General features: G+C 37.8%; 1 protein-coding gene and 1 pseudogene across 2 annotated transcripts in view; one reads left to right on the plus strand and one right to left on the minus strand.

Moving 5' to 3' along the window:
- Positions 1-27,637, plus strand: part of TENM1 (teneurin transmembrane protein 1) — a 904,402-nt gene that overhangs the window by 431,695 nt on the left and 445,070 nt on the right. The gene's annotated exons all lie outside the window — the stretch shown is intronic.
- On the minus strand, positions 2,913-5,569 carry LOC147341476 (large ribosomal subunit protein eL32 pseudogene; annotated as a pseudogene).

Here is a 27,637-nt window from a genome sequence, read left to right on the forward strand (position 1 = left end):
TGCACCAGCCCCAAGCATCCAGTATCGTGCATTGAACCTGGACTGGCATCTCGTTTCATACATGATATTTTACATGTTTCAATGCCATTCTCCCAAATCTTCCCACCCTCTCCCTCTCCCACAGAGTCCATAAGACTGTTCCATACATCAGCGTCACTATTGCTGTCTCGTACACAGGGTTATTGTTATCATCTTTCTAAATTCCATCAATCTAGTCTGTAGAAAAATACTCTTTATGTGCTTGAGGTATTCAACATCCTTAGCTGCTACTGATACTTAAGCAAACTCTATTACTTGTAGATGACTTGTGATGTCAGTAGATATAACATGGCAACAAGCACATCTTTCTGCTGCACCCCACCCTTAGGTCCAATAATTTGATTTTTGCTTTTGTTTTATTTTTTGTCTGCACTGGGCCTTTGTTGCTGTGTGGTGACTTTTTCTAATTGCAGTGAGTGGTGGCTACACTTCATTGTGGTGCTTGGGCTCCTCGTTACTGTGGCTTCTCATGTTATGGGCTCTAGTCTGACGGGCTTCAGTATTGTGGCAAATGGGGGCTTAGTTGCCTGGCCACATGTGGGATCTACCCAGACCCAGTATAGAATCCATGTCCCCTGCACTGACAGGCGGATTCTTAACCACTGGACCACCAGGGGAGTCCTCAATAATTTGTTTTTATACATATAAGACCACTTGGAGCTAACACAGTAGGACTTAAACAGTGGGACTTTTTGCAGGTAACTAAATCCATTTAATGAGAACAACTATTAATAAATAAGCCCATCCTACATCAATTGCTATTATCATCTAGCTAACTGTTATAGTGTTAAGTCTTTAATTATATTCCCAGGGAAAAATAAGTCATGCCACCCTGTCTGAAAACTACAATCAAGTAAATAAGGTGCCCTTGAAAGTAAGTTCTTAAATTGTGGTATTTTAAGCTCTATGCCTTATCAAGGTGATTTTATACCTGGATTGATAAATCTCTAGGAATACCTAGTGAATAAAAAAAAAAAAAGTTGGAGAGAAAAACATTCTTGTAAATTGTTTTGGGAAGCCCCCCAAAACTATATGAGATGGAAAACCAGTCAGAAAATAGTCATCTGGAGATTGCTCTTATTAATCTATTCATGTGACTGAGGACAGGGAGCCAGACACATCCAGTTTAGTCACATTAGGACTAAATTTCAGTTCAACAAATATTTGAGTCATTACCATATACAAGGAACTTTATAGGCTGAAACTGAGTAAGAAAACTGAGTAAGATACAGCTTGAATACACAAGGAGTTTATGGTCTACTTGTGGAGGTGAAATGCAAACTCTACCTTATTTAGGAATAGGAGTAAGAATGGGAGTGGGGGACATGCTAAGGTGGCCAGGGAATGGGAAATAACTCTATTTCTTTCAGTTCTTAGATAAAATGGTTCCAGTTAGACTGGTGCCCTTTATTCTTATCACATTTTCATGGAAGACAAGCTAGTAGAAATCTAGAAATATTCGTTGTAGTTTAAATGGCTGTTTTAAATACCAAAGTAAAATTAATGATGTAGGATTATCTTTCACAACCCAGGGAAACTGTATTTTTCTTCATAAAAAGTCCATTTATAACAATGAATGTCAAGGTCCCATAAGCATTAATATAAATCTTACAGTTGTGGTTTAAATAACTGAGATTGTATTTGGTACTCCAGAATATAGAGCTTTATGCATTATATTTCATAAAGTTTCAAGCAGAAATTTTATTCTGTTTGACAAAGTGTATCTTCTGTATTTAGTATAACAGTGAGCTCTTCCCAACAGAGTACAACATTCTTGACTAATGTTTGATGCTGGTCCCAAGACAGTGGTACTCCAGGTACTTGTCTTAGAAAGAAAACAGAAGGATTAGCTTATACTTTAAGGTTGGGAACACCTGATTTTATACATTGACTTGGATGGAAAAGTGCATAAAGTATAAGGCGAAGGTCATTGAAGTCTGTTGTCTGTTCCAAAATAGTGATCCCTGGTGGAAAGGCAGTGTAGTGCATATTGCTATGTGCTGCAAAATGAAAATCTGTTATATCACCGTTCATAAGCAGGACCTGCTGAACTGAATAAGCACAGATGTACTTCAAATTAATATTTAATCTGATACCAGAAGCACTTAAAGGAGTTAGGGATATGAGTTCCTCATAAGAAATGACTTCTTTCTCACAGAGAGCAATTATGGTACCAGAAGATAACACAAATAAGATTCTCCTTAGGCTTAAATAGTAAATCTGGAGGTGATAGTGGGTTGTTGTCTCTAGTTTGCATTTTCTACAAATTTCTTTAAAGAAGAAAAAGAATTATTTTTTAATGTCATGGCATGGATCAAAACTAAAGCTAATAAAGTGACTTTGATTAAGAGACTATCTCAGTCCTTGAGAGTAGATGAGAGTGACTTTTCATTGACATCATTAGAATATTATTAGAATAAAATTGAACCAAGTAACCCTTATTAATCTTTAAAAGGAAAGTACCATAATCAGGTTACAATTCTAATTTATTTTTGTTGCTTTTTGAGGCCAACTTTAGAAAATAAATCCCCCAAATAACTTTGAGTCCAGAGCCATCTCGTGCCTTTCATTTTAAACTCAATTTTCTTCCAAGATTTTAGCATCTCATTACATATTAGCTACTCAGAAACTACCATGTTATGTTAAAGTGACATTTCATATTTTTGATTGTAAAAGGAACAACTGAACCTACTGTTTCAAATAGGAGGTTTAAAACAAAAGACATTTTGCAAATAGTATAGGTATTAACTGGAACACATTGTATGACACTGAAAAGCAGGCAATATTATACTTTACTGACTGTCATGTTTACTTTTATTTTTTGCCGAGCTTTATGGTTTTATTAACACAAAGAAAGTGTGCACACAAGCTGTCTATTCCTTTTCTTCCCTGCACAACCTGGCATTGGTATTGCTAATTCTGATGCCCAAGTGGGCTGCTCTGTCCACAAGGGTTTTGCGGCTCTTGGAGAGAACTTTGTGAGCAATCTCAGCACAGTAAGATTTGTTGCACATCAGCAGCGCTTCAAGCTCCTTGACATTGTGAACCAAAAAATTCCAGAAGCCACTGGGCAGCATGTGCTTTGTTTCCTTGTTGCTCCTGTAACTGATGTTGGCATCCAGATTTGGCCTTTGAATCTACAGACCCTGTTGTCAATGCCTCTGGTTTCCGCCAGTTCCACTTAATTTTGACGTGTCATTCTGACTGGTGCTGGATGAACTTCTTGGTCCTCTTTTTGATAATCTTGGGCTTCACAAGGGGTCTGAGGGCAGCCACAATGCCATAGGAGATGGCTGCCACCTCCATAGGCAGCGCTGTTGGGTTTAAAGTACTAACTCCTTCTGAAGGATAGTTAGCTTTTATATGATCAAAATGACAAGTGCGTGTTGTATTGAGGTAACTATTTTTAGATGATGGGTAGGTCTTATACATGGTGTCAATGAGAAGCTATGTATATCTTTCTGTGTTAGAGGGGATTAAAAAAAAAAAAGATGTTCCTTCCCAACCATTCATTAAATGATTATTGAAATGTACTATTTATTCATGTATTTGCTGACCACCAACTATAGCCAGACCCTAGATGTACAACATTGAATAATGCTGCTTATGGAGCTTGTAGTCTAGTGGGAAAAAGAGGGACACATCCAAAAAACAAGGGAAAAATTTAAATTAAAGACATAAGTATTATGAAGGAAATAGACAAGATGTGATGAGGCAATGGTAGGGTAGGGAGAATCTTTCAAGCATAGGCATAGTACTTGTGGTGGGAAGAGCTGGCTCCATCTAGGGGCTGCTAGAAGACCAGTGTGCCAAAAACGTAGTGGATTAAGTGGAGAACAGCTCAACAGGAAACGGAAAGCTAAACACAGGTCAAGTCACAAGGCTTTGGAGGCTATGATGATGAGTTTAAACGTCTTCCTAACTGCAGTAGAAGGCCTTTGAAGGCATTTAAGCAAAGGAAGGGAGTATCCAGGGCTGTTTATTGTAAAAGAAATAGATTGAAAGGGGTAAGATTGGAAGTGGGGGACTAGAAAGGAGATTATTGCAGTTATTCAGGTAAGAGATGATAGTAGCTTGTAATGGGAAACAAAGAGAAGTAGATAGGTTCAAGATATATTTCTGAAGGAAGTCACTAGAATTTGGTGATGAAGTGGGTGTCGGAGGTATGTGAAAAAGTGAAATTTCTAATAACTCCATTTTCTTGTTTGAGCAACTGGGTACCTTGTGGTATCACCTAGGTAAGAAAGGAAAAGAGTGTGGTGAGATTAAGAGACTCAGTAGTTATACTTTAGGGGGACTTCCCTGGCAGTCCAGTGATTAAGACTCTAAGCTACCACTGCAGGGGGCTTGGGTTCAATCCATGGTTGGGGAACTAAGACTCTGCATGCTGCACAATGTGGTCAAAAAATAAAATAAAACCAACCAGAGTTATATTTTAGAGACGTTAAATGCATATTTATGAGATACCAAAATTATGTCTTGAATTTTAGCTGGATACCCAAACTTAGGCTCCAGGAGCTCTTGAGTTATCCTTCAACTAACTGAGAGGAGTCAGCAAACAGCCACATTTAGAGTCATTATGTCTTGATGATAATCTCTGAATACCCACCCCTTTGGATTCAGACATTGAAGGCTCTTATCAAAATATCAGCACCACCTCCATGGTAGTTCATCATTCCAATTGCAATCCCATGGCACTGACTTGAGAGAATGTGCCACAGGATGAATGAGTTTTGTTGGGATACATGAGAGTTTTCTAAAAGGGACTCAATTATAGTTTTATTTAAGAAGGTATATTTGGGTGGGATTTCATAGCCAGAGGGGGAAGGGCCACTTGGGAGGAAAAGATGAAGCTGTAAAGAAAAGGGGATTTTTAAAGAAAGAGGGAAGAAAGTGCTCTAAATGAAACTTTGAGTCATTTCACAACTTTGCATAGAACCAACCTAGACAGCATATTAAAAAGCAGAGACATTACTTTGCCAACAAAGGTCTGTCTAGTCAAAGCTATGGTTTTTCCAATAGTCATATATAGATGTGAGAGTTGGACCATAAAGAAAGGTGAGTGCCAAAGAATGGATGCTTTCGAACTGAACTGTGGTGCTGGAGAAGACTCTTGAGAGTCCCTTGGACAGCAAGGAGATCAAACCAGTCAATTCTAAAGGAAATCAACCCTGAATATTCATTGGAAGGACTGATGAAGCTAAAGCTCCAATATTTTGGCCACCTGATAAGAATAACTGACTCATTGGAAAAGACCCTGATGTTGGGAAAGATTGAGGGTAGGAGGAGAAGGGGGTGACAGAGGATGAGATGGTTGGATGGTATCACTGACTCAATAGACATGAGAGTGAGCAAACTCTAGGAGATAGTAAAGGACAGGGAAGCCTGACATGCTGCAGTCTTAGTGACTGAACAACAATAATACCTAGCTTCTAAATGTTTATATGTAAATTATTCCAAATTCCTCTTTATTAATAAGATTGCAAAATTTAGTGAGCACTTACCCTGTGTCAGGCAGTTCTAAGTACATGAACTAACTCATTTAATTCTCTCCAGAAATCTATGGGTTATTTGTTAATTGACCACTTTTACAGATGAGGAAACTGGCCCAGAGAGGTTTAGCAATGCCTAAATTAACAGAGACATTAAGTGGTGTGCTAGGATTAAAACCTTCATAGTCAGTTTCCAGAACCTCTGATCTTAACACTACACTATCCATTTAAGTTTGAAAGTGAAAGTGAAGTTGCTCAGTCGTGTCCGACTCTTTGCGACCCCATGGACTATAGCCTACCAGGCTCCTCCCTCCATTGGATTCTCCAGTCAAGAGTACTGGAGTGGGTTGCCATTTCCTTCTCCAGGGGATCTTCCCGACCCAGGGATCGAACCCAGGTCTCCCGCATTCCAGGCAGACGCTTTAACCTCTGAGCCACGTCTACATATATTGTAACTTTTATTTTACTTTATTTTTGTTTTCTTCTCATAGCTCTTAGCTCTTTGCCCTTTAAAAACAGTGACAAGAGCATTATTCACTGGTCATGATAGAAACCAACACCCAATTCTCCAGTACTGTTACACTGACCATAATTTATTGATGAAGTCTGCCATCTCAAACTCTTTACCCATATTTCCTCCCATGGGGAAGAAGATGATACAATTACTTTCTTGCCTGGAACATTTAATTCCATAAACTTGTATCTAACTAGTATTGTGGTAAACAACTTCAACAGCTGTGCCAGATTCCAGGCCATTTTACCCTGTAGAGAAAAATGAAGTTTGCCAATTGGCTAATCTATATATTATAATATTTGTCTATTTAATGGGATAGTTTTAAGTTAGTTTAGCCATTAATTAAACCCTTGTTTAGAACCCAGTCTATTTTCAAACTAACATTTAAGAAATGCCCAAGTGTAACACAAAGCTTGATGGAGGTTTGTTTTTTTGTTTGTTTGTTTTTTATTTTTTGGCTGTGCTGCATGGCACCTGGGATCCTAGTTTCTACACCAGGGACACCATGCCCTCTACGATGGAAGCGTGAGTGGGATCTTAATCACTGGACCACCAGGGAAGTCCCCTGAGATCTTTAAAATGCAACAAAAATGATCTTCTGTTGAGTTTGAAGTTATGTGTTAATGACTGGCTGTTTTTTAACCTCAGAATACTTAAAACTCATTGAAATTTTGTTGTAATCTATTGATTTTCAATTTACTAATTTGAAAGTGTTTTGCGTTTTTTAAATGGTTTTTACAAACTCTTTAAGAAATATTTTTCCCCCTTATGCCTGGTTCCCATCTGTCCCTGTGCATATGGTCTTGCCCTTTTTCTTTTGCAATTAATTTCTCTTTTAACAAATATGTTCCCAATTTTTATAGAAAATATGAAACAATATTTGTTCTTATCCTGTGGCTGAGAAATGGCACAGACATATGACTCTAAAAAGTTTTATTACTGAGAAGGTCTGTCTCTTTGAACCTACAGATGAATCTTTGTAAAAATTACAAGAAATTTTCCCTCTCTTGATCATCTTGAATAATACTTCAGTGGAAGGTCAGTTTAGAGGTAATTCCTCTGTCACCAACGTGTTTTTTTAATGCCCTGACCAAATAATAGACAAAATCTATAAAACAAAGTGAACTACAGTTACTGGAAGATTGCGGGTTATCAAGACTCTGGAAGTCTACTTACAGAATACTTAACACACAATTTTTAATTCAGCAATGAATAGGAAAAGAAAATGCAAATTTTCTCAAAGAAAAAAATGTATAAGGAAAAGTGTTGAGGAAAGAAGGGAATATGGGCTTTAGGGAGGTGGAAAATTAGATTACTTGAGTTATTGAAATGATTCAGCCTGGCAAGTTTCTAGAAATACTCTGTTTCCCTCTTGAGACAATTCAGTCCTCCCAAAGATATGTCAAGTATTTACCAGAGACAGGAAATACTGTACTATCTGAAAGAAGTCAAATCCTTGCCTGGATCTATCCTTCATAGGGAGGTTAACATTCCCCTGAAGGCTCACTCTCACCTCTGGAGACACAGTGTGGTGTGTCTAGGGGCCTGGGGGCTACATTTTACAAACACAGTATACACACACACACACACAACACTAAAATAAGATAGAGAAATAATGACTCTACTTATTGCTAGCTTCTAACTGAAGTGTGCCAATCCCATTGCTCTCATAATAGAGAAAGTTAATATATCCTGTCAGGGCCACATGACATGAATAGTAAAATGCTGTGAAGTGACTGCATATAGAAGAGTCAGGAAATCCACTTTGATCTACATTTTTGATGTTTGATAATTACACTTATTATCGGGTCCTTTATGCTCTTTTTCTTTGACACAAGATCCATTATCAGTGACAGCATGAGTGTGAGTATGGGTTTGATTTGAAAAACTACTTAAGATGAGGTAATGGAAAAAAAAAAAAGCTTTTTTTTTTTTTTGTTCCACGAATATTAAGAGAATGGGAGAAAATTAAGTCTCCTCATACAATGGCTCACTTGAATTCTTTCTCTTTTATGTGTGGTATTGTTTAGGCACCTTATGAAGTTAGATTCTTAGGAATGTGTCTCCTAATGAAATATTTTGTACACATAGACTGTGATTTGCTTTGATATTTTCATTCTCTGACAAAGCATTGAGTGAATAGATAAAAAAATGATGGCCACAAAGAATAGGACAGGTCATATAGCCAACCTTTGTAGCTTCAGAAATTATTCTAAGTAGAATTCAAAAGCAGATGTGGATCAGACTAAAAACAAAACACAAACTCATAGCTGGACAGATAATTGGCAAATTCATTAATTAAGATTCTTTCTGTATCTGTTAACTTACTTTAAATAACACAAATTACCTTCATACAAGTCATTACTGGCAATTAATATGTGATAATGTATTTGAACTTTTCTGCTTGCCTATATTTCACAACAAGGGCCAAGGCTAATTTAGCATTTTAATGTGGAAACTTGAACATTAACATATTAGTATTCATCACAGTAGAAGCCTAGGTAAAATGCTGGTTCATTCATTTATTTCTTGTTTGTCTCTGTTACTAGCATCACCTACTGTTTGATCTTTGGTTGTAAGTATTATATGTATAAATAAAAATGAGATAAATAACATTAATGCCTATGGAATCATTGACTCAATGGACATGAGTTTGAACAAACTCTGGGAGATAGTGAAGGACAGGGAGGCCTGGCATGCTGGAGTCCATGGGGTCACAAAGAGTTGGACCCGTCTTAGCAACTGAACAACAACAACAATAATAGTAATACATAGTTGAAGAATAAAACTACAAAACTCTTTCACCAAAACCAAATGCTATTCCAATAGTTTTGCTTTTGAGTTGTTCTTTGCTGCATAGAAGAGAAAATAAACTTGTCTTTAATTGATGGCCACTGCAGATGGTGACTGCAGCCATGAAATTAAAAGATGCTTACTCCTTGGAAGGAAAGTTATGACCAACCTAGATAGCATATTCAAAAGCAGAGACATTACTTTGCCAACAAAGGTTTGTCTAGTCAAGGCTATGGTTTTTCCTGTGGTCATGTATGGATGTGAGAGTTGGACTGTGAAGAAGGCTGAGCACCGAAGAATTGATGCTTTTGAACTGTGGTGTTGGAGAAGACTCTTGAGAGTCCCTTGGACTGCAAGGAGATCCAACCAGTCCATTCTGAAGGAGATCAGCTCTGGGATTTCTTTGGAAGGAATGATGCTAAAGCTGAAACTCCAGTACTTTGGCCACCTCATGCGAAGAGTTGACTCATTGGAAAAGACTGTGATGCTGGGAGGGATTGGGGGCAGGAGGAGAAGGGGACGACAGAGGATGAGATGGCTGGATGGCATCACTGACTCGATGGACTTGAGTCTGAGTGAACTCCAGGAGTTGATGATGGACAGGGAGGCCTGGCGTGCTGCGATTCATGGGGTCGCAAAGAGTCGGACATGACTGAGTGACTGATCTGATCTGATCTGAATAGTAATAGTCTTTAATGTTCCTCTTTTCCATTAACTATTTTTTTTTCAGATATGTTCTCAATAAAAAGTTCCTGGAAAGGTAGTATTCCTCACAGCTTTTGGAAAAAATGACATTGTATTTGGAAATGGTTTATGAAGTAGCTTTTTGTAGTCCCTAACTTTCTCTGAGTGACTATGCAATGATCTGATGAAAGTATTTTATAAAGTGTGACACACCTTGCAGTTGTCATCAGGTGTTAGGAAAAGTAGAATATGAGAAGGTATGACAAAGTACAACCACAGACTTTCTAAATGAAAGCCTTAGCCAAATTTGCACTACATTTGTGCTACCTTAAAATTGCCACTCTACTTGTTCCTATTCAAGTGCATGTATGTTTAGATTCCAGGTTCTTATTTCATTGTTTTCTGGATTTGTGTAAATCATTTAGTACATCTTTAGGGGACTGGGAGGAGGTTTAAAGTAGTTTTTATTGGAAATTTGTAAAATCATATTAAAAATTTATGGGGAAGGAAAAATAATTTTCCCACTACCCTTCTAGTTACTTGGCTGAGACCCCAATAATACAAGACAGATTAACAGGAGAAAAATGAATAGAAGTTCAATAATATGCATCAGTCACTCATTTGTGTCTGACTCTTTGAGATCCCATGGACTGCAGCACACCAGGCTTCCCCGTCCATCACCAACTCCTGGAGCCTGCCCAAACTCATGTCCATTGAGTCGGTGATGCCATCCAACCATCTCATCCTCTGTCATCCCCTTCTCCTCCTGCCTTCAATCTTTCCCAGAATCAGGGAAATAATATGAATACCTTGGGAGATACCCTAGAAAACTGAGTAACCCCCACTAATGGCCCAAACTATCAGCTTAAATAAATACCTTCTCCAACTAAAGACTAGAAGATGTTGGTGGGGGTGGAGAGGCTGGGAGTCATGACAGGTAACCAAGAAAAGCACAGTAATCCAGGGTAAGGCTGTTATGCAGATTTAAATCATTACCTTAACCATTGATAAGAGAATTTCTAGAAATTGACAGTCATCCTTCCTCCCTCATCCAGAGTGGGAGATACCCTTACAAGTGGAGATTTTCCACATAAATGTTAAATATCTCTTACAAAAGGATAACTTCTTTTGTGTGTGTGTGTTAGCCATTTTTGTTTTTTAATTTATTTATTTTAATTAGAGGCTAATTACTTTAAAAAAAAAAAAAAGGATAACTTCTATGTGATTTAAACTTCTCTAGTGTAGTTGGATGCTGTTGTTTGAATTTGATCTCCAGGGAAAAGAGAGAGCGTATTGGGAAGTGCTGAGCCTCCAATACCATTTTGATAGAAGCCAACCCTGGTACTGAACTATGAGTATCCAGCTATATCAAGAGGATTACTAAAGGCAGGGTCTGAAGTCAAAGGATTAAAAGAAATTGGAAAGAAGCCCCAAACAAACAATCTGATCTCAAATCTGCTTATAGTCAGTAACATCAAGATTTACAAGAGGATGAGTTTTCCCAAAGTTTATAGAATCGTTTAAGTGAATTAATTCCATATGGTGAAAGTATACACGAAATGTTTGTAGAGAGACATTAATTGTTAGTAAGATTATATTTCCCAGACAGTTTCAAAGAATATTAATTTCAATGCCTAATCAATACTATTAGCTGATGACCTTAGATATTTCTGAGGTTGCAACTAATATGCATCTGCCTTTGTACAGAAGTGTTAACAGCACTGTAATGAAATGCCGTGCAACATTTTAAAATTGAAAGTTGTGTTGGGTGAGCAATAACATGTTTGTTTAAATGATAGAGTAGGGTATTGAATGAAATTACTAATGTTTTCAATGAACACTAAGAAGAAAGTATAGAATTTCTGTGATTATAGAACTATTGCTTTTTAGTTGCTAAGTCGTGGTCTGACTCTTTTGCGACCCCATGGACTGTAGCCCACCAGGCGCCTCTGTCCATGGGATTCTCCAGGCAAAAATACTGGAGTGGGTTGCCATGTCCTCCTACAGGGGATTTTCCAGACCTAGGGATTAAACTCATGTCTCCTTCATTGGCAGGTGGATTCTTTACTGTTGCGCCATCAGGGAAGCCTCTGTAGAACTATTAACCTCTTTCAACTTGAGATTTTTTTGTCACATTTTCATAGTGAGTTACATTAGTTTTTAAGAATAGAAAATCATTTCTCCATTCATATTTGCTTTGAGTTGTTGTTACACCATGTTCATTCCTTCGCTTTGTCTTTCTGACTTGATTTTTGCATTATTATGGATAAGAAGAGGAAGGGCTAACATTGTATAATAACTTGCTTTTTCCATACAAATAGTGTTTAGCCATGAAAAAATAGCAAGTTGTTTAACCATGGTAATATTGCATTTCATATTAAAAGTCAGCTACAGGAGCTCCAGGCTTCCACCGATTTTTCATTTCTGTTTTGTAACATTTGTATATATAGATATATATATTTCTTTTAATCTCTTTCATTTTTATACAGTTGATTTCCAGAATGTTCAATTTGTGGGTAGTGTTCATTTAAGAATTTCCTGAGTGTTTGAGAAAATAATTTGAATGTTGACTGATGGTCCGCTAAATTCTTTGAAGTTGACCACATAGTCCTCCTGCATACCATAAACCTAAATTGATGTGTGTAGGTTTTAGGGGGAGTCATCTGTACAAAAAAAATACTTTATTTTGCAGTACAATTTATTACAAGTTCATTTTCAATCATGCGGTTAAAATATAATTTAACAGAGCACTGGTTATGTATATGCACTCACCAGAGCATATATGTTGCATACGGAAGAGATATGTCTGAAAACTCATTGGCAAAAGCAAATACCTTTTTATTAATTTGTCTTCCTGTATAAATATCAGCTGCTTCTGACTTTGAAAATTCAGAGTTAAGGTAGAAAATATAGAGCAGTTTTCTTTCCCTGCTTCTAAATAAGATAATAACATAATGAATATATATTATGCTTTATAGTAAACATTCTTGCAATGTACATTTTCCAGCTTTACCTGGAAATGCCCTAGCACATTTAAATATATGTATATTATTTTTTATATTCAAGAGTAACATTGGTCTATTGCACTAATAATACATGAGCTATATATAGTTTCTACTTGAGATAAATGTATTTTTAGTAAGAAACTCCTATAAGATGTTACAAATATTCCTGGACTAGAGTAGACATAGTTGAGCAAGATGCAATATCTGTGAATAATATGAACTTTAACATACTTGTTTTTTTTTTTTTTTTTTTTTTTTTTTCGGATAATGACAAGATAGAGTCATTATATAGAAAGACTGGATTGCAGATCTGGGCCTCGTGGGGAGGTACTATCCTGTAACGCTTGTTGCTATTGTTCAGTTACTCGGTTGTGTCTGACTCTTTGCAACCCTACTGGACTACAGTACACCAGGCTTCCCTGTCCTTCACTGTCTCCCAGACTTTGCTCACTATCTGGTACCACTACGAGATATAGTTTACCACGATCTGGTACCTGAAGTCTATTTTAATTTTTTACAGCATCTAGAGTTATTTGGCCAGTAGGAGTCTGCCTTTCCTTAACCAAACTCATAAGATACTGATGTATAAAACCAGTAGGTACATTGATCTTTTAGAGACACTGATGTATAGAACAGTCTTATGGACTCTGTGGGAGAGGGAGAGGGTGGGAAGATTTGGGAGAATGGCATTGAAACATGTAAAATATCATGTAGGAAACGAGTTGCCAGTCCAGGTTCGATGCACGATGCTGGATGCTTGGGGCTGGTGCACTGGGACGGCCCAGAGGGATGGTATGGGGAGGGAGGAGGGAGGAGGGGGAGGGAGGAGGGAGGAGGGTTCGGGATGGGGAACACATGTATACCTGTGATGGATTCATTTTGATATTTGGCAAAACTAATACAATTATGTAAAGTTTAAAAATAAAATAAAATTAGAAAAAAAAATAAATTAAAAAAAAACATGAAATATAGCTATTAAGTAGGTTAAAATATTCTTGTCAGTCATCCAAGCATTAATTTCCTTTGGGAAGCTACATGGGACATAAAATGATAACCTGAAGACTTCTTATGTAGGGCTAGAAAAAATTTTCCTTCTTCCCTTTTAGGTTCTTTGGCTGGTCTAATAACTAAATTGACCCAAGATAGATTACCAGGAGAAAAACAAATTTCACATATAGAGGAGCCCATTAAAATACTCAGATACCATCTTGAGCTATGGAGAAGGGGTAAAGATCTAGGACCTCAGGGGGAAGGAAAACAGTTCACAGGAAGATGAGAAGAGCAGATGTTTGGCAAACAAATGTTTGCCTTGCCATATAGATAAGTCTTGTGATGTAAAATGTTCTCTCTGGCAGTAGTTCTTTTTCCAGACCAGGTCTCCTATATCAATTCTCCTAGGCAATTAATTGTTTTGTAGTTGTTTGGCCCCTGAGTCATGTCTGACTCTGCGACCCCCAGCTTACCAGGGTCCTCTGTCCGTGGGATTCTCTGGGCAAGGATACTGGAGTTGTTTGCCATTTCCTTCTCGAGTGGATCTTCCTGACCAAGGGATAGAACCTGCATCTCCTACACTGTCAGGGCACCAGGGAAGCTTCTAGACAGTTAAGGGAGAAGTAAAAGGCTTTTCTCGAGTATGCTGATTTTAATTGCCTTTATCTCAAAACAGTACACATGTGAAAGTATTACATTTTGGGGTGCTGTGTTCTGCTCCCCCTCACTTGACAACAATAGATATGAGAGAAAAAAGGAGTTAGTTTGGAAGATCAAACTCTCAATATGCCAGTATTGAGGCAGGACTTACTGTTGCCTCTCTGAGATTGGTATGGGATAGACCTAGTTTAATGCCAGATGCTTAGGTTCTTGAATCAGGGGACCTCTTTAACTAGACAACATGGTTAAGGGGGACAATGATGAATTTTTTCTCTGATAACGTTCTCAGAATTTCAGAAGAATCACATAAGTGTCACAGGAGCCCTTTCTCTGTGGGTGCTGGGCAGTTTTCAAACCAAAGGTAAGATGAACTAAGCAAATAACCCCAAACTAACTGTTACCTATGAAGGGACTAATGAGAATGAATCATGTTCTTTACTTGCACGTCCTCACTTTTTATTTCAATGATTGTAATTTTCACATTAGCATTTCCATTAGTCTTTTTAAATAGTTTCTGTTTCTCTGCTGAGATTCCCTTTCTTTCCATTTATAATAAGCATATCTTCCTTCATATTCATGACCATAATTACAATAGCTACTTTGAAATCCCTGTATACTAATTCCAACATCTGGATTATCTTGGAGTGAGTTTCTGTAAGGCCATCTCTTCTTTTGAGAATGGGTCACTTTTTCCTATCATATTATTAATATTAGACTGTATCTTGGACATTGTGATTGTTATATTGTGGGGACTTTGGTTTCTGTTATGTTCCCCTAAAGAATTTTGATTTTCTCATTCCATTTTATCTCTAGTAAACAATTCTTTTTTTTTTTAACTCAGTCAACGAACTCTGCCTCTTGGGTTGCAACTCAAATCTCAGTTCAGTTCCTTTATTCTCAGCTGGAGTCTGCCCTACACATGCGTGGTTCCAGCATCAGCCAGAGATTGGGGCAAAGTTTATATGAAGAATGTGGATTGCAGCCTCTCTATATATTTGTCTCCTTTTGGAAGTTCCTTCTTTAGTTTTCAGTGACTGTCATTGCCTGACTGTCTTCTGGTCCTTTAACTCATACTGAGAGTTATACGTCAAGGTTTTTACCACTTCATGCAGCTCTGACCATTCCCTACACTCAATTAAAAAAAAATTTAGAAATGGAAACTCACTAACACCTTCTCTTCTTCCAAGTTTTTATTCCCCACCAGAATCTGCTTGCTTTTGTTTACTCTCCAGTGTCTAAGGTCATTGTTTTTTTTTTTTTTTTAATTGAACTTTGTCCAGTGAATATTATCTGCAGGAGGGCAAGGTAAAGAAGTGTACTCAGCTATAAGGTTCTCTTTGGGCTTCCCTGGTGGCTCAGATGGTAAACAATCTGCCTGCAATGCAGGACTCTCATAAGATACTTTGAAAAGTTAAATTTGCTAAATAAACCTGGTAATACCAATTCCTCTGCTTCTTCAGTCACTACTGTGTATAAAAGCATGTGCTGATTGCTGGAGTTTATACAAATGAGTGAGATTCAATTGTGTCTTCAAGGTGATAGCAATCTAAGTTTTGAAAATAGACGTATGAACAGCCAAAATGTATTTCAATTTAGAGGTAAAGTTAATGCTAATGCTACAGAATTGTTTAATGTGTTATCGGAGTGCCAATGGGAAGGCAATTGATTATGACAAAGAGGAACAGAGAAAGATGTCTTAGAGATGATGACGTATGAACTGGATCATGAATGATAAAAAGAATTTCAACTATGAGATAGAAGAAAGAGAATGGATTCTAAAGTGAAGGCATGGATGTTGGCATGAATGTACTCTTTTACCTTCTGAGAATGCCAAGTAATTCATTGTGGTTTACCAGAAAGTATGGTATATGACCATGGGAAGGTAAGAGTTAAGGAATTAAAATAGAATGAGACTGATAGAGTGATTCACATTTAGATTATGAAGGGCCTGAAAAAAGTGAAAATGTTAGTTGCTCAGTGGTGTCTGACTCTATGACCCCATGGACTGCAGCCCACCAGGCTCCTCTGTCCATGGGATTTTCCAGGCAAGAATACTGGAGTGGTCTGCCGTTCCCTTCACCAGGGGATCTTCCCCACCCAGGGATCGAAGCTGGGTCTCCTGCATTGCAGGCAAATTCTTTACCACTGAGCCAGAAGGGAAACCCCCTGCTGAAGGACCCAGTACATGTCATGCTAAGGATTTTGCAGAGAGTATGATAGCCAATGGGTCAAAGATTTTGACCAGAAGAACAACATGGTGTGTTAGTTAAGATAATACCAGCTTCTGTTACAAACTAATCTAAAAATGTACAGTGGCTCAAAAATGGTAATTTATTTCTTGTTCATCTAAATGCAACCTGATAATTCCTCATTTGTATGCAATTTTCCCAGGTTTGACTCAGGTCCCAGGCTCTTTCTACTCTGTGGCTCCACATTCTTCTCCATGGCTTGAAAAGTTACCATGTTTGCCTACATTAAACTAGAGGAAGGGAAAGGAGCAAATAAGATCATGAATGGGAGTTTCTTATGGATCAGACCTGGAAATGGTGCTCAACACTTGTATTCTAGACTCAGTCATATATCTGTGTATGTTAGTCATTTGGTTATGTCCGACTCTACGATCTCATGGACTGTAGCCCGCCAGGCTCCTCTGGCCATGGAATTCTCCAGGCAAGAATACTGGAGTGGGTTGCTATTTCCTCCTCCAGGGTCATATGGACCTATCTGTAAGAAAGGCTGAAAAATGTGATCTAACTGTGTTCCTTAGAAGATGGAAAAGATGGTGAACAAGCAGGTAGTCTATGTCCTGCCCCGTCAGATTCAGTTTGTAGAAAGCGTATTCTCCTGGCACTGTTACTGCTGGACTGGGGAGGGGGCAGATACTAAAGGCAGGCTGTTGTAATAGTTCAGAGGAGACATAATAAGGCCCCTCAGGCAATGCCTAAGGCATTTGCTGCAGGGGTAAAACAGGGATAGATTGCAGAGGCAGGATTGGGTGACTGAGATTTGGTGGGTGGGAAGGTTGGTGACATGATCAACTAGATGAACAATGAATTCTCTATTTCATGGCAATAATGCCCATCCAAAAGTAAAAGGTTGCTTTCTTTGACTCATAACTATTGAGTGCTTAATTGATTGGTGCCCTTTACTAAGAAGTATAGACACACAGGGAATTTCCCCCGTGGCTCAGTGGTAAAGAATCTGCTCACAATGCAGGAGACGCTAGTTCGATCCCTGGGTCGGGAAGATCCCCTGGAGGAAGACCTGGCAACTCACTCCAGTATTCTTGCCTAGAAATTCCCATGGACAGAGTAGCCTGGCAGACTATAGTCCAGTCAGACACAACTGAAGCAACTGAGTGCGCGCACACACACACACACACACACACACACAGAGAAGCAGGCAAATAGAGTAGAAATATTTGATAGAGCCCTTTCCCTCAAGGAGTTTTTTATTTATCTGGGGAGGGAGAATATACCAACAGAAGAATTTGAGAATTTTTTGTGTATCTGTAACATAAGTGAATTCATAGTAAACTGAATCCAAAGTGCTAGAGATATGCAAGGGAGAGTTATGATCAGGGATGCTTGGGATCATTTGAACTAAGTTTGGAGTTTAGAGTTTATTCCTTCATTTAACAAGCATGTATTAAATGTATGGTGTGCTTGATAACCATAGTATCTGGCTCATAAAGCGTTCAATTAATATTTTTATTGAATTAAATATTAGCTGATTAATGAGACAAATAAAACACAGTTCTTGCTTTTGCAGGACTATCTGAAATCCGTAATATGTTCAATAGGTTTAACATATAGATAAATCAACTTGTACAATAAAGTGTAACACGTGCTAGGATAGAATGGTCCCATCAGGACACAAAGGCAGGAGTGTTCAGGAAAGTGTTTGTAAAGGAGGAAACCCTTGAGTTTGTCTTGAAATAAGAGTGCAGGTGAACACACAAACCAAAGATAAAAGATGAGAGCAGAAATGTCTTTTCAGTTCAGAGGCAAAGAAGGAAAAATAAGTAGACACAAGGTATAGTGTTACTGGAGGCTGAGGACTGGGTTGTGTTAATATCTGTACCCCCTCACCTACCATAGTCCTTAGCCCTTCACAGATGCTCAGAAATGCTGCATTCTATCCCTGTATGCATTTCCATAGTCCATAGTCCTTAGCCCTTCACAGATGCTCAGAAATGCTGCATTCTATCCCTGTATGCATTTCCATAGTCCATAGTCCTTAGCCCTTCACAGATGCTCAGAAATGCTGCATTCTATCCCTGTATGCATTTCCATAGTCCATAGTCCTAGCTAGAATGTTTAGTTTACTCCTCTCCAACTTCAGACATGAAAGAAAGTAATTAACAGAGGTGGTAAAATAATGATTTTTCCATCAGTAGTTGAAGGCGCTGCTTGTCCCTACTGGTGACCTCACTTTGCATTCCCCTAAGGCTACAAAGTCATTTGCAGGTATATGTGGTTGCTTTAAATCACAGTTGCAAACCATCACTGATATAAGCCATCTGGGTCCCAATTTCTGTTCAAAGGGAGATGCCTAACTGAAATAATAGTGTCACCAAATACCATCTTGAATTCAAAATCAGATTGAGGCAACAAATAAATTTTTATGTGATGTGAATCACCAACAGTTTGAGTTTCTCTTACTGTAGCAGAACTATATTTCTTAAAAGCTAACAACCATATTTTCTGAGTGAAATTTACTGTTTGAAGTATGTAAGTATACTTTGCTCCTTGAAGGACAATAATTTTAACCTGAAATATTTCAGAATAGGATAATAAGTTAAGAAATGAGCACTTGGGCAAGGAGTTTGGAAATGTAATTTTATTTCATTGGAATTTTGGTATCTATCCTTGTTTGTGTGTTTATACATAAAATAAATATCTATCGTAACTTATACCTTATAGTTTAATTTTCCAAGAGCTCATTTCCTACTCTACATGGGCAGAATTGATACTGTTTTAAAATGAAGCATGCCTAAAGCTTCACTGGTGTTTTCCTACTACTAAATAACTTACATTAATAAAAATAGAATAAGTTGAATATTTGATGTCAGACAGACTCAAGTTCAGTTCCCAAGTTTGCCACTTAACAAACAAGGTAGCCTTTCTGAGCCTTGGTTTCTTCATCTGTGTTCATTTGGGCTGCTATATCAGAATTCCATGGACTGGGTGGCTTATAAACAACAGAAATTTATTTCTCACAGTTTCAGAGGCTGGGAAGTCCAAGATCAAGAAAGCAGCAGGACCAGTGTCTGGTGAGAACCCATTTCCTTATTCATAGGTGGCCGTCTTTGTACTGTGTCCTCTCATGGTGGAGGAGACCAGGGGCTGTGTGGGTTCTTTTTTTAAGGGCACTAATCCCACTCATGAGGGCTCTGCTCATGACCTAAGCACCCCCCAAAGACCCTACCTGCTAATACCATCACTTTGGGGATTAGGTCTCAATATATGAATTTTGAGGGGACAGAACATTCTTTCTATATAGCTGTTTGTAAGTAACAGCTACCCTCTTGCAGGGTTTTTTGAGGCTTAGAGATTATGTTGTGGAAATGACCAAGTTTGACATGTTTAAAGATTGCAAACTTCTGTTGCCACCAATGTTGTTGTCTGCATCTTTCAATTAAATACATTCTTTCTGGGGGAGGAGGAAAGTGTGTTTGGAACTGTCCTCTGCATATAACACTTTTCAAACTTTTCCTCCTTCGCAGCAGGATACTATGTGCATTGCCAGCATAAACAACCCCAATAAATACCATAAGAGTGAAAGTGAAGCCTTCAAAGCTCCAACTTCCATCCAAGCCCCTCAGACATGTTCCTGAAACACAATTAGAAAATCATTCCATCAGTGGCACACATTAAAAGGACAGGGGAAACAAGACATAGCATTAAGAACAATAGCTTTCCCAGGTGGCACAGTGTTAAAGAATCTGCCTGCCAATGCAGGAGACTCAAAAGATGCAGGTTCAATCCCTGGGCTGGGAAGATTCTCTGGAGGAGGAAATGGGCAGCCCACTCCAATATTCTTGCCTGGGAAATCCCATGGACACAAGAGCCTGATGGGGTCCATGCGGTCACTAAGAGTCAGACACAACTGAGCGACTGAGCATGCATGCATGCAGGAACGATAGCAGGATGATTAGGAAACGCTGTATAGTTTCTGGTAGTTCCCTGTGTAAAATATTTATTCTATGATTGGTATGATAAAATCACCGCAGTGGGGACCTACAACAAAACTGTGCACTTTGCTTTTCAAAAAGAAACAAATGGAAATGGATATCCTTTGAAGAGCGAAGTATAAACTTTTCATAGTTTTCTTTCTTACAGTCTTGCCAAGGAGGTTCGCTACAACCTGTGCCCACAGTTTTTAGAGGAAGGGACCCTCAGTAACATAAGGCTACTACTGAACCAAATGTTCTTTTGTTTTTATTTTTAATGTGAATATAAGTAACAGCCCTTCCTTGAGATACTTCATTACAATCCACTAGAAAATGACTGTAAAATATGGGTTGTTAGAATAACACTCTCTACAGTCATTTTCCAGAAGACTTGTAATACACCTGTAGATTTGCAGTATACTCAGTGATCCGCAGTGTCCCCAGCGTGGATTGTTACTCCCTGGGGTGGTGCACTCGTGTGTAGCATGCGGTCTCCAGACCGTTATACTGTGACCCTGCCAATATCCACATTTTTTAATGAAGATGAACTGTTTGGGTAATTTTCAATGGTAGCTAATTAAAAGTAGAATTTTCACTTTAAAATTTTTACAAAATCTTTAGGAATTGCATTCAAATAAAGCTACAGCTACATAGATTGTATTACAACTACATAGATTCTTGAATTTCAAGGGCTTCTCTGTAGGTAGATAGAAGAGCAGAAATGCAGCTGTCAACAAAATTATAAGCAGATTAGGTACTATCTATGAATTTAAATGTAAAATTTGTAATAATCTTCCTGGAGGTGACTGAGCTGAACATAATTTACTCACATTGACAGATGAACTCCTTCTTTCACTTTTTATGATTTAAAATATATTGGAAATATATATGCATCCCCTTGACTTGTAAGCTGAAGTACCTTTAGAATATTGAAAAACCAAGGCAACATTTCTTTCAGTCCTTAAAAGCAAATTTTCATGAAGGTTCCTCATTGGAACAAAAGTAGTTTGCAGTTTAAGAGAACAATTAAATAATCCCGGGAGCAAACTCCACTTTGTGACATGGATTCACTGAGTATTGAAAACCGAACCAGTTTAACAGGGGTCAGCAAACTGTAGCCAGTGGGCCAAATCTGGCCTACTGCCTGTTTTTCTAAATGAAGTTTAATTGGATCACAGCCATGTCCATTCATTATGTATGGGTTGCTTTGGACAGAGACCATAAGACCTGCAAAGCCCAAAATATTTATGATCTGGTCCTTCACAGAAAAGTTCTGCTGACATATACAATATTAAGTTATTTCAGGTAAATATTAAGTTCTAATTTAATATTTCATTATTAAATTATATGATTGTGTAAGCAAATTCATAAATATAGTGAAGAATATTCACCACTTTTCAAAAAGGTATTGGGAAGTAAATAGAACTTTTTAACCTCCCTGTTGTACAACCTTAATCTGCCCAGACAGAAACATTGTGGTGGTGGTTTAGGCACTCAGTCATGTCTGACTCTTTGCAACCCCATGGACTGTGGCCCTCCAGGCTCCTCTGTCCATGGTATTTCCCGGACAAGAATCCTGGAGTAGACTGCCATTTCCTTCTCCAGGGGATCTTCCCAACCTAGGGAGGGGACCCTCACCTCCTGCATCTCCTATATTGCAGGCAGATTATAAGGGGCTACCAGGGAAGCCCATAAGATCACTGCTGCTACTGCTAAGTCGCTTCAGTCATGTCCAACTCTGTGCGACCCCATAGATGGCAGCCCAACAGGCTCCCCCGTACCTGGGATTCTCCAGGCAAGAACACTGGAGTGGGTTGCCATTTCCTTCTCCAATGCATGAAAGTGAAAAGTGAAAGTGAAGTCCCTCAGTCGTGTCCGACTCTTAGCGACCCCATGGACTGCAGCCCACCAGGCTCCTCCATCCATGGGATTTTCCAGGCAAGAGTACTGGAGTGGGGTGCCATCGCCTTCTCCACATAAGATCACTACATGACATCAAACAAATGCCAGTACTGATATGGAGCCATCCTACAGAGAGAGCTATTGTGACAGTCACAGTCTGAGGGAGAAGCAAAAAGTCAGTTCTGGAATACAGGAGCTCAGCATCAGGAAGACAGGGATATGCTTAGGAGAAGTGGTGCTCAGGCTTTATTGCAGAACCCTTTCTTTAAACAAAATTTCCAGTGGAAAACCAAGGTATGAAAAACAAAGAAGTGAAGGTGATGATGAAGCTGGGCAGGATGAATGTTACAGTTCTGCTTGCTTGGATCCTTCTCTTCTGTCTGTCTCTTCCATGGAGAGGAACTAAGTATTTTTAATTAGCAGTATCTTACTGAAAGCAAATAAGAAGTCTTACTCAAAGAAATGGAATATATGTGTCCAGCCCATCTAATTTCCAGCATGTCCTGATAGGTGTCTTATGCTCAGTTGCTCTCTCCCACTTATTTTGTCCTTTGTTTTCCTGTTACCAAATACTTGAGACATATTGGGGAAAGTTGTGTTTAATTTTTACTAATCAAATTTTGTAAAACTTTAAGCCTAGTAAATGTGTCCATAAACAGAGATACAGTTTAGAATGCTTTTCAGCCAGTATTCATGGGGAAAAAATATATTACTTCTTCAAAAGAAACAGTGTTTTTTGACATTCTGTTCATCATTGTAATCTTCCCTGGTGGCTCAGTCAGTAAAGAGTCTGTCTGCAATGCATGAGACTCCAGTTCAATCCCTGGATCGGGAAGATCCCCTGGAGAAGGAAACAGCAACCCACTCCAGTATTCTTGCCTGGAGAATTCCATGGACAGAGGAGCCTGGCAGGTTGCAATCCATAGGGTTGCACAGAGTCGGACATGACTGAAGTGACTTAGCACATATGCACGCACAGTAGTACATGTGAAAGTCAATAGCACATACTTACATTTTAAATATGATTTGAATTTAACAATGAAACTTGACTCTCTGAATTAGGCTGAATTAATAGAGGCAGAAAATATTTCTGCCTATTTTCTTAAATATAAATATTGTATAAACTGAGAGAAACTACAGTTTCTTTTTTGTAAGCTGTTTTCTTAAAGAATCGTTACATTTTCATGACTCACATCTTTGGATTCTGTTTTTACTTACAATTCTACATCGAGCTGTTTAGGCTCTTCTCTATTTCAAGCCATCTTTTGTCCCATTCATTTTGAAGATGTGGTCAGAGACCGGGGCGGGGAGTGGATAATGTTCAATCCAAACAACATGACTACACATAATTTAAAGCATTCACTGCATTTTAAACTGACATTTAAGGATTGCTCTGGACTAATTTGTCCTGCACTCTTCAGCCTACATATTTCTTCTGTGCATAATTCCTTCTTGAAGTTAATGGGAATTTGGCATGTGGCAGGAGTACATGTTTCATGAAATGGGAATCTGGGTCCTGTCATTTAATAAGAATTCTGCTTCTACCTTAATTGGTCTGTCTCCCTAATGTCTTTCACTATACTATAGCAGTGTAGGCAGACCTTCCATTCCAACGTGAAATGAAACTATTTTAAAATGCAAGGTATCTGTGGGTTACCACGTGCAGAAGACAAGTCATATGATCTATTGGACTAATGACAGAAGGATTTTGAAATGCTATGCTTACTGGACATAACATAGAAGTAAAAATTGCTATGTGCTACATTGTAAACATTTTCATTGTAACACATGTTTTCACTTATCCATATCAGTAAAACTTAGGAAAACCTCTCAATTATGCAGTGAGCTTCAAGACTAGGACTTTAAATCAAAGGGGAAATAATGGCTTTTCTAGTTTTTCTTCAGTGCTGTGCACTCTGCCCTGAGTTTAGCTTTTATCTTGATATATATTTTTCTCTATAAATACATTTTCCATTATGCAGATAAGTATTTCTTATGGATACAGTGAAATAATTTTTAGCATCTAAAACATTTTCAATTAGTTGTTAGTAATTTGCCAACACATTGAATAAACTATATAAGGGAATACTACGCAGCTTAAAAGAAGAAAAAAACAACAGGAAGATTTCTGGGTACTGATATGGAATGATCTCAAGATGGATATTTCAGTGAATAAAGCAAGATGTAAATATGTATATAGGGTGTACTGTATTTACATACAGTAAAGGAGAAAAGAGTAATGTATATTCGTACATTGTGCAGTGGCATGAAAAACCACTGGGGAGATGAATGAGAAACTAGTAAAAATGGTTACTTGCAGGGGTTGGAGGAAGAATGGAGTTGATTGGGAAACAAGAAAATGAAACTTCTCAGTGTATATCTTTGTGTACAGGTTTGGGTTTGTTGCTTCGTTTTTAGTTTTGATATATGTTGCTTTAATGGAATAATGAGAAAAGGAATTTACCAGTAGCAGTACACGCAGTTCTTTGTACCTGTTGATGCTCCAGGAATACACAAGTCTACGTGTTGGACCTAGATTTTTTTCCCTGTCTCTGCCACTAATTAGCTATATGACCTTAAGCAACTCACTTCACTCATCTGGACTTAAATATTATAAAATTAGGAACTTAGAAGAGGTAGTTTCCAAGATTCACTTCAGCTCCAACACTCTATGAAATACAAATAGTTGACAGCATAATATGAGGATATATAAGTCAACTTCTTAAGGATTGAAGTGTGTGTGATTGATAAGAATATTTATTGCTGCTCTAGGGCTTTCTGTTTTGGCTAATTTTTCTCCAGAAAAAGGAACAGTTAAGGTGAGTTTTCTTTCTCTGGCAGATAGATGCCTGTAAATAAATTACCTTTTGAAAACCCAAATTTACGGCTCTACTAAGGAGAATTTCTTTTAACTTTGAGTAAGAAGTTGTAGTATTCCCTGATGGCTCAGAGGGTAAAGCATCTGCCTGCAGTGCAGGAGACCTGGGGTCGATCCCCGGGTCAGGAAGATCCCCTGGAGAAGGAAATGGCAACCCACTCCAGTACTCTTGCCTGGAAAATCCCATGGACAGAGAAGCCTGGTAGACTACAGTCCATGGGATCGCAGAGTCGGACACGGCTGAGTGACTTCACTTTCACTTTGGGTAAGAACTTTATACAAATATTTTTTAAGATACCATAAGTGTGCTAACACAGATGAACTCAAAACATTGACTTTAATTGCTAATCAGTATTTTGATAAGCTTCTGAGTCTTTATTAAATATGTGTTCGTGTTTGATATCCATTCTGTTTAAGCTTCAATTATTTAATTACAGGTCTTGATATGAAACTAATCATGCATATATCCATACGAAGCTCGCATACTGACAGGATAAAATCATTAAACAGTCATTACTGTAAACTGACGATGGCCTGAAATTTTTGCAGTTAACGGGGGAGTTGATGCTTGATGAACAATCCAATTAAAACTGGCAACAAAAGACCTAAAATGTCAGCCAAATTGCTTTTTAATAGTCAATGCAGCCGTCACAAAACATAAACATTAAAGTCCCCATAGAAGCATAAAGCTTCATGGTGAAACAATTCTAGAAAATGAATAATAATTACAGCATCTTGAGGATTCTTTTAATAGATGTGCACTCATTAAAAATATTTTGTTGGTTAGAATCACATGATAAAGTATATTTTGCTGAATACTTCCTTATATTTGTTATAGTAATGCTTTTATTTAATATTAGATAGGTATGATTTCTATTATTTAAAAAGCATGTCACTAACCTGGAAAACAAAGCTCTGAAAAAATACACAATATGACCTGCTAACATATTTACATCTCAAAATATAAAAAAATAATGAATCCTCAGTCCTACTGAAGTTCTGATGAAAAGGCAGGGAAGCCAGTTTAATTTCCACAAGTAACCTGAAAGCAGTAGCCAACATTTAGACTTTTCAGGCTCTGGGTCAATACTGCATATGTGAATGGTTTAATCACCTAGATGTTTCCTCCTATAACAGTTTGATTTTTAGCTGAAAATACAAATCCAAATATTTTACTGAATTTTTCACCTCTCATTCAGTTGTTTCACACATGGAGGCCAAAGTCTTAGATTGCTATGAAAGATTGTTTTGTGTGTTATGAGTCATTCAATTTCTCCCTTTGTTATTACTGCCATGTTTTTCAATAAGCCAAGAAAGAAATTGTGAGGATTTTATCTCTGTTGCATTATAACACAGGAGAAAATATCAAATGGCTCCTAGGGGAAATGTTTAAAACATCAGGGCTTTAATAATATATTCATTTATTTTTTCAATAAACATTTGCTGAACACTTATTATGTGTCAACACAGTGTTGACCATGCTGGGAATCTGGAGCTGAGTAAGATTTGGACACATCCTAAGCTTTCTATTGAGTTGAAGGTTAAATATGTAAACAATCAGCTGTAATACAAGGGGGAAATGTATGAAGAATTCAAATCAGGAAAATAAAAAACATCATCTCTCAGATTCATATGTGAGTTAGAGATTCTTAGCTTACCATATATTTTTTGAAAATATTTTGTAGCGTATATGTACACAGTAGAGCCATCAAACAGATGGCACCCTAATACATTTATGTATTAGAATATCTGTCAATTAAATATCGCCTTCCTCTACACTCATGAAGTGTAATTTTACGTGCTATGAAGGGTAAATTGGCATTCACACTTCTCCAGCTGTGGTTTCTCTGTTTTATTCTTTGAGGAAGTTAGTGCTGTGTTTTCAGAGCAACAATTTTTTTTGTAAAAAAATCCCTCAAAGGAGTGATAGACACATTGGGACTTCAAACTCTATTAGCTGAAACAGTGAGGAGAAAATCCTATGGGAATATAAATGAAACTTTAATGGTAGCATCTAACAAAATACTAAATGACCCAAGTATCCATAAAAAATTGCTTATCTTTTAACTTTTTGATGTAATGATGACTAAAAGATGGAGGGAGAATTCTAATATGTAGGCTGTATCTCTAAACCACCATTTCAGTCTGTGGGAAGATGAAAATGCCTTGGCCTGTATCTTACACATAATCAAATTAAATGATGTCAGCAATTTGATTAAATGTTGGCTTGAATAGACCAAATCAGCCAGCTCTTTTGCCACTGTATGGACCACAGAATAATATATATGAATATAATTTTCTGCCCCTAAATTAATATTTTAACATTCAGACATTTAAAAGAGAACAATGAAGTTTTCAGTGTAAAAATGAATAGATAGATAATAGATGATAGATTAAAATTCTTAAGATCTCATGTCAAATGCTTTGTGTTTTGTATTTGCCAATGTCCATTAAAACTAAATAACATCTCTCACATGTTTAGCAAAGAATCAAGTGTCTGTTATG

Source organism: Bos grunniens, chromosome X (assembly GCF_055505025.1).
Source record: "Bos grunniens cultivar Pamir isolate PY7600 chromosome X, Bosgru_T2T1.0, whole genome shotgun sequence".
In the NCBI taxonomy this organism is placed as follows: domain Eukaryota; kingdom Metazoa; phylum Chordata; class Mammalia; order Artiodactyla; family Bovidae; genus Bos; species Bos grunniens.